General features: G+C 47.2%; 1 long non-coding RNA gene across 1 annotated transcript; it reads left to right on the forward strand.

Moving 5' to 3' along the window:
- The first annotated feature begins 658 nt into the window (after positions 1-658).
- On the forward strand, positions 659-6367 carry LOC142050926 (uncharacterized). The gene is made up of 4 exons (XR_012658209.1): positions 659-903; positions 4097-4275; positions 5039-5246; positions 6261-6367. It is a non-coding gene; the product is annotated as an uncharacterized LOC142050926 (long non-coding RNA).
- The last annotated feature ends 1468 nt before the right edge of the window (positions 6368-7835 follow it).

A 7835-nucleotide genomic window follows, 5' to 3' on the forward strand; every position in this document is an offset into this window, starting at 1 on the left:
AGGCAGCGCCGGGTGCCTGCCTGGGTGTCCGGGCTTCTGTGAAGACCGTGTAGAATCTCTCTACATGACTGTAAGTGCAGTAATTGAGTTAATGCTTCCTTTGGGTTGGAAGTAGTTCAGTGAAACTAAATGTGCTAAGTTCTCTCTGAGATCAGCATGTGTAAAAGTTGAAACTGACTCCCGCAGTGCCCATTTTAAGGTAATTTCTTGCTGAAGTCCAAATCCCTGCCCAAAGCAGGCTTGTGTCAAGCAAAGTTAGTAAACTAGAAAAGCATTGCCTTAGATTTGCTCTATTTGAAGTATGCTTTAGGAGTTGTATTCCGGTATGTGTTTAGATGATTTCTAGCAAAACCAAGCTGAATATGGTATAAAGTCTATAGATCAAGATATTGTAATCTTTATCCCAAACAACCAGAATTCTTCAGTGCAGGAATGACAAGCACAAATGCAAAATCATAAGGTGGTTCATTTGAAGATGTATTGCTTGAGGGTTCAGTGGGTGATTTTCAATGACTGACCAGAATTCGGTAAGTCTGTCTCCCTCTGTGAGGCACCTCTGTTGAAGCAAAGGGTCAGTGACTGTGATTTTCCCGTTGTTTTCAATCGTCTCTTGGGAGTTGGCTTTAGCCAGCTTTCCCTGCTCTTCCAGGGAGAGGTGGCCTGGCCTGGCTGGCGTGTGGCCCTCAGCTGGAGGTCGTGAGCGCTGTGACGGGAGAGGGGCTCTCTGCACACCGTTTCAGTGGAGCCCGTGAGCAGCCTCCCACCATCCGCGTGGTGAGGGAGGTCTCCTGGCAGACGGGAACGGGGCTGCTGGTTGGCTTGAGAGAAGCAGAGGGAAGTGTCCTGTGCCTGTATGACCCGGGGACATCGAGCGTGGTTACAGCAGTTGTTCTGCCAGGAAGGGTAGGTGCTTTTTAATGGGGGGAACGCTGTCAGGTGCTGCATAACGCTGTTTCAGGAGCAGCTTTGGAGCGTCTCTTTGTTAGGCAGTCTATTCTCTGTATGGCTTCACCATACTGTTACTGCAGAGTATCCAGTCGAGAGCACCTTGATGTGAAATCGTGGGGTTAACGGTACCATTACCCTCTGAGTTTGCTGAGAGTAAAACAAGATTTCTAGTTTCACGGTAGAGCACGTAGTTACCTAATTCTCCACTTTGACAAAAAGGCCTTGAAAAGTACCTTTTGTTGGCCAGAGTGAAAAAGAACCCCTCCCCAACCCCCCTTTCAAGTGCCTGTAACATACATGTCCTGAATGGTTCGTTTCTGTCATAAATACTGTCTTGAAAGTATCTGAGACTTCCACGGCTGTGCTGTAAATGACTTAGGTACATTCCCACGAGTGTGGGACCAGCAAGCAGGTGACTTCAGAGCAAAACACATTTTTCTGTTGGCTTAGGATGGGAAAAAACGGCCTTCACCGAGTTCTCTGGCAGGTGGTTACAGACCGACTTTCAGCCTGAAGCCCTTGAACCTCTGCTTATTGCATACGGTGCTCGTGCAGGTGGGATACTCCGGTGTGATGTTGCTAACTGTCCCTGTCTTCTCTAACCCATAAACTCAAATGATGTCCTCTCCCCTCGGCTCATTATCTGCATGTAGACAAGAGTCACCTTAAGTTAACGGAACATCGAGATTCACTCTATTTTGATCACCTTAGAATCTGCGACAAAGAAATACGTCCTTATTACTCAGCTTCCCAGAACGTGATTTGGTTTGACTTGCTAGAATCCAGGCGGGGTGTTGTTTGTCTGTAGTGCTACAGTGTGATTCCTGGCCGTAAGCATTTGTGTGGTGGTGATTTCGACCGAGCTGAGCTGGGTTGGTGCTCCGCTGTGTTAGTTTGCCCATCATCCTGATGAATCTCAGAGTTTGAGATGGAAAGGCAAGCTGTGTGCTGGCACGAGAGTATAATCCTTGAGTAATTATGTTTGTGAACAGTGACCTAGCTTTCTAAGTCTCATTTCTGGAATCTAAGTAAGCTGGGAATGGGAAAAGGAAAGGTAGAGAAGGAGCTTGTGACATCTTGATTCTGTGTCTACAGAAGTGATTTGAAATCAAATGTAGTTGTAACTCTCCATTTTCTCAGGGAGGTTTCTTATACCACAACAATTGGTTCACTTTTGAACGTGAACAATAGGAAGAAGTCATGGGGGGGGGGGGGGGAAGTTGCCTGTTGTGTCATAAAGGTTATGAATGTTGGAATAAGGCATAGGCTTCTCTGAATTTTGGCTCTTCTGCCCTGATGAATGCGCTCGAGTTCAAGCATGCTTCCTCTGTTGCTTTCATTTTGCTCCCTATCTTTTTGCTACTCTGAGACCAGTTAGACCAGCATGGGCAGGGCACAGGTATCGCTCCTTGGGCTGTTCCCTTCCCAGCTGTGAGTGGGAGGAAGGGTCAGCAAAACCAAGTAGATAAATCTGGCACGTGGCCACCGCCCCTATGTTTTGAATTTCTTCTGTAACCCTCCTTCCACATTTATACATTGCGTATTAGGGGTTTTTAATCTGCCTGAATGTTTCTCCGATTTTCACACTGATTCTTTTTAAAAGAAAGATGCCGATCTGGTCTGAACATCACTCTCTGCAGTTTTTGTCACTGCTGTGTCAAGGCTTTAATGAGCACCTTAATTTCAGGACAATTTTCCGTGTGGGTGTATCTTCTGTGTTCACTCCCAGAATGAGTTGGCAGCAGCCTAGGAGAGCATGCAAAGGCAGTGCCGAGCGCCGTGGGAAAATAGGCAGTTTCAGGAGCTTCTACCTGGAAAATTGAGGTGTTAAAACTGGGAACCTGTATGCAAAAGTGGAAAAGATTGATTTGGAGCGAGTTGTACAACAACAAAATGAGATCTTAAGAGAAAAAGAGGTTGAAGAGGAACTGGAACATTGGCTAATTCGGCAGTGCAATATTTGCAGTATTTCTGCAGCAGATTGCCAGGCAGCGCAGTCACAGCAAGTGCTCGATATGGGAGAGGAGAGAACCTTTGGGATTAGGTGTTTGGTCAGTTTTCCTCACCTCTGGGGGGGGAAAAACCAACGTATAAAGAAAAGGATACCTTGTGATGCTCACTTCTCTGTTCTGTTGTCGTGTAACACTTTGCTGTTGGTGTAAAGCTTCCTGTTGTCATTGTGCTGCATTTTGCAAGGAGGCCAAAGGGCAGCCCGTGTTCTTTTGTTGTGGAGCCTTAGTGCAGGAGCCTTCACGTGCTGGTGTCTCTGCTGGAGCAGTCAGGGCTGTCCCGGGAGGGGCTGCAGGTGCTGAAAGGTCTGTCTTCATGAGGGCCTTGTACTAAAGCTGCTGGCAGGCGGCTCCGCGTGTTCCAGAGCAGCGTGCGCTTCTCCTCAGCCGGAGTTGGCTTTTGTCGACCAAGCTGCTGGGCTTTTTGCCGTTGTTTAGGCCGGCTTTTTAAGTCTGTGTTCACATGCATGGAAGTGCTGGTGTGCCTGTGAAACTTTTCTGGTTGCCCTGGTTGCTCTCTTCACTCGAAGTGAGGACTGGTGTAACTTTTACTGAGCTGGTATCTCCCTTCCACACTTTCTAAAAATACTCCCTTCCCATGGCAACGGTGTGTCCCCCCTGCAACTTGACCGCGGCCTCGTCTGACGTAGAGCCGTGATTTGCCCCAGTACCTGTTTGGCAAAGAAGGCGTAGGCTGTCTCCCAGGGCTGACGGGCTGGGAGCAGTGGGAGAGCGAGGGTGAGTTTGGCCTTTCCTACTTAAGTCCCTTAAATATGATACAGTTTCTTGCATTTAACTGATTTTCTATGTTTTCTTGGAGTTGATGGTTTCTAAATAGGAAATGGAAATTGGTAAGGTGTAATGGTAGAATGCACCATGGCAGTTGAAGTGAACTTAGTTAAATAACTGCAGGAAATCTAGGAAACGGAAGGCAGTAACGGAGTTTTGTATGGGACTTTTTAGGTTTTGTCTGTTTGTTTGCTTTGTCTTGATAGAATTGGAATCAATGCTGTGTTTTTAAGTCTTACCAACCTGTACTTACTTTCTTGTTCCTGATGGGCTAATTCTGGCTTCACTTTTGACTGATTTCTATTTAGCTTGTCAAACAGCTTAAATATTGAATTGTATTTTTCCTGTAGGTAACTGCTATAGAGCCCATAACTAGTCCCGGAGGAGCCAGCGTGAGCCCTCAGCACCTACACCGGGCTCTGCAAGGGCTCTTTGGAGCGGCAGCAGTGGCAACAGATGATGGTCATCTCCTTCTGGTGGACCTGTTTGGATGATCTCTCTTGCAGCCAGAGCGAAAATGAACCGTCGGGTAAGCGGCAGTTTTTAAACCTGAAATGAAAAGTAAGAAAACCTGTGTCTTTTAAATCAACAACACGCATCCCACTTTGAAGATACTGCTGTGCAGACATTTCTGACTGCTGATTACAGCTGGCGGTTTGACATCGTCTAATCCTGAATGGGTTAAAAATGGGAGCGGCTTCATACTCCTTCTAATGTCACAGACGCCCCCTCCCACCAGGGTCCCTCTGTCACTGTGACTCTCGCCAGCGAGGGGTAGGAATTTGACCCTCCGAGTCGGTGCAGCTGCCTGACAGGAAGGTGTGTCGGACGTGCCCTGTTTCTTGGGAATGTCCTTCTGCTTCTGTTCATTGACTTGGGGCAAAGTTTAGGCTTGTTCTTTAAAGTAAAAATGCCTCATCAAAGTCCCTACATTTGGACAAACAAAACCTGTAATTGGTGTATTTGGATTGCATTTGCCGCTTTGGCTCTTACAACAGCGTCCTCAGGAGCTGGTGTCACTTGGAGTAGCTTCATCATGAGGCCCAAACTCCTGATGTGCAGAGCCCAGGAAGAATTTTCCTATGGAGTTTACGCTTTTACCTGCTTTTGAAGTACGAGTGAGGATACCTGTCCAGTCCAGACACAAAATGGAAAGAGCAAACCAAGTGTTGCATCAATGGGTATCTTGCCTGGGACGGTAGAATTAGATTATACATGTTGTCACGTCAGTGGTTGAAATGCAACCTGAATGGCACAACGCATTCATGTCGTGTGTGGTTTTGTGCGTGCAGGTCTAACAGTTGCCACCAGGATTGCTGCTGGAGTTCCACAAGGAAGAGAAACTGTGGCCAGAGAAGGGAGACATCTCTGCTTTCAACTGCAAAGCCCTTCAGGAACAGCAATATCGACCCTGCGCTACATCAGCAGAAGCAACCAGCTCGCCGTGGGTTCTTCCAACGGCTGCCTGTCACTGTGGGATATGAAAACTCTGCAGCGGGAGTAAGTCGCCCTTTGCACTGGGTCACGCCTGGAGGTGCAGGGCTCTCAAGGCTTTGCTTGAGGACGAAGTCTGTTAATTTGAAGAGCACTTTTTCAGGGACGGAAATGTGGAGTGTAACCCCGGAATGTTTAGGAATCCCCTTCTGAAGCAACCATTAAGTCATACGTGGATTAAGTGGACCGCCTTGTCCCCAGTGGGCTCGGATTGTTTTCCTTATTGTGCCTGTGGATTGAGGAATTGTGGAAAGCTCCTTCTTTGGGTTCTGTCAAGCAGTTAGGATGTGATGGAGCTCTTTTCTGTGAGGCAGCTTGTTCTGTCAGTAGTATTCAGTGAAAGGAGGAAATGTATGTGTTTCAGTGAAAGAGGTTTTAGGCATTATTTCTCAGAACCAGCTCCTGCAATGAGGGCAGACGTGGAAGGGCTGAAGTATGTTAATGATGGGATTGTGGTGACAATGTTCTTTGAAGTGACTCAGCAGGAACTACTGGAGGCATAAATAGAGAGTGGAGGGATAGTGAGGTGGCAAGAATAGATTGTGAAGGTGCACAGAAGGTTCAGAAGTCTGGAGGAGAAGTGCTTTACATAGCCCAAGTAAAGAAACAGGATGCTAGTTGTGTTTGGCGCTGTTTTCAGCTTGTGCAGAAGAGACGCTGCATTTTAAGTGGAATATTGAAGCAGGCGACAACAGTGGGAACAATCCTTTGCCTGGCAGCTGAAGGAATCTTTCATGTTCGTCCTCCTCCGCAGGTAGAGGAGGAGATAAATGCAGGTTATGATTGCACGTGATGGACAGTCATTTCCTCACCTCGTGGCTGTTGCATCAAAAGCAGTCGCTTCCTTGGCTCCCTTGTTTGAGACGGGAGTGTGACCTTCTGTGCTTTGAGGAGAAGCACGTCAGGGGCTCTTTGCTCCGAGGATGCTTCTGTCCTTCTACAAACAGGCAGGGCCACTGGGCTCACCTGGTGTCTTTTTGTGTGGTTATAATTTTATTATTATTATTTTTAACCCTGCAGGCACCACTCGCAGCTTGAAGGAGGAAGGATTCCTGTCTGCGCCGTTACTTTCCAAGAGCCTGAGAATGGTCCTCGCAATTGTTGCTCCTTGTGGGCTCTTCAGTCGACGCAAGAAAGGTGAATAAAAACTTACTATAGGCCACTGAATTTTTTTTTTTGGTGGCATTTCTTCACATAGTCTTGACACAGGGGTACTGGTTTTGTTTAATTAGCTGTGCAGGAGATTCTCTCAGGCATGGAAGGAGCTTACGGTGCGATTTGTACAGGATGTAAGGGGGATGAAGAGGGACCTACAATTGCTCCCTGCTGAAAGGAGGCAAAGCCACAGTTGCTGTATTCTGTGCTTGCATTCTTAAAAGATTTCCTTTGTTCCTTGATGACTGCTTCACGATTTGCTTGATATTCACACCATGGTATTAAAACACCCTAAGAAGCAGCCGAGGCTGCAGCTCCAGAGCACTAATGGTGCCGATAGAGCAGCTGCTGCCCCTAAAGCAGGAGGCGACAGCGTGGCTGATTCCCGGGTGCCAGCTTGAGCCTTGGTGAGCCAGCTCAGCTCGCCCAGCAGAGGAAGTGTTCAGCAGCCAAGTCGGTGGTTTCCTGCTGGGCTGATGACTGAAAGGAGGGTGCGGAAGGTGCCGTGTGTGCAGGGGAGGGAGTGGAGCTTTGGTGGGAGGGGAAGGGGAGAGAGATCTCGCCCTCTCAGCATCAGCAAGCTATTTCCTCGGCTCAGCTGCCCATAGAGTGGCAATCTTTTTCACTTTGACTGTAAAGCAGTTTTGACTGAGAACTCTTCACTGTGAAGCTATTCCCAACCACTTTTACTCCACATAACATCTTAAAGCTTGCAAATGGTTCAGTTTGCCTTTGCCTCAGAAGCTGTTAGTGTCCAAATTTCCTCCTTTGTGTTTTAGCGGCTAAATGTGGCCATTTCTCATGTTTTGGGAAGTGCTGTTTTTCTTTTCCGTGACACAGTGCTATGAAGGAAACCTCAGCCTAGATCTAAGGAAAGGATAACGAGGACTATAAAGCAGCTTTGTCACCAAATGCCATCATTTATACCTTTTTCAGTGAAGGCGATGCTCTGAGTTTACACCTGTTGTGGTTAGAAGTCGGTGACAGGAGACACTTGCCATCAGGACAAGTCATGTATGAGGTAAGACGCGCACGTCCGTGAAAGGATGGAAACAGTCCTTTTCTCTAAGGGAGTATCGGTGAAGTCGGCAGGGGTCATATTTACCATGAGAATTCAGAGATGACTTTAAGAAAAAAAAGAATCTTTTGCTGAGTCTTCTTGGGCATGGCCTTTGTCCATACTTTTTGAAAACCAGTCGTACAATTTCATACCGCAGTGCCGTGTGTTCCAACTAGAGTCGTCTGCAAAGAGCCCATATAAATTCACTTCCTGAAGAGGGAGCAGCTTCTACAAATAAATGATTCTTCATTTAAACACCAACTGAATGGCATGTAGGAAGAGAAGGCAGGGCTTTGAGTAGCTCTGTTGAACCAAACTGCAGACTTGAATATGCTTCTGTCTGTCTCCCTTCCTTAAACACGGTCATACGGCTTTACTCT

The sequence above is a fragment of the Phalacrocorax aristotelis genome, unplaced genomic scaffold, assembly GCF_949628215.1.
Source record: "Phalacrocorax aristotelis unplaced genomic scaffold, bGulAri2.1 scaffold_57, whole genome shotgun sequence".
Taxonomy (NCBI): Eukaryota; Metazoa; Chordata; class Aves; order Suliformes; family Phalacrocoracidae; genus Phalacrocorax; species Phalacrocorax aristotelis.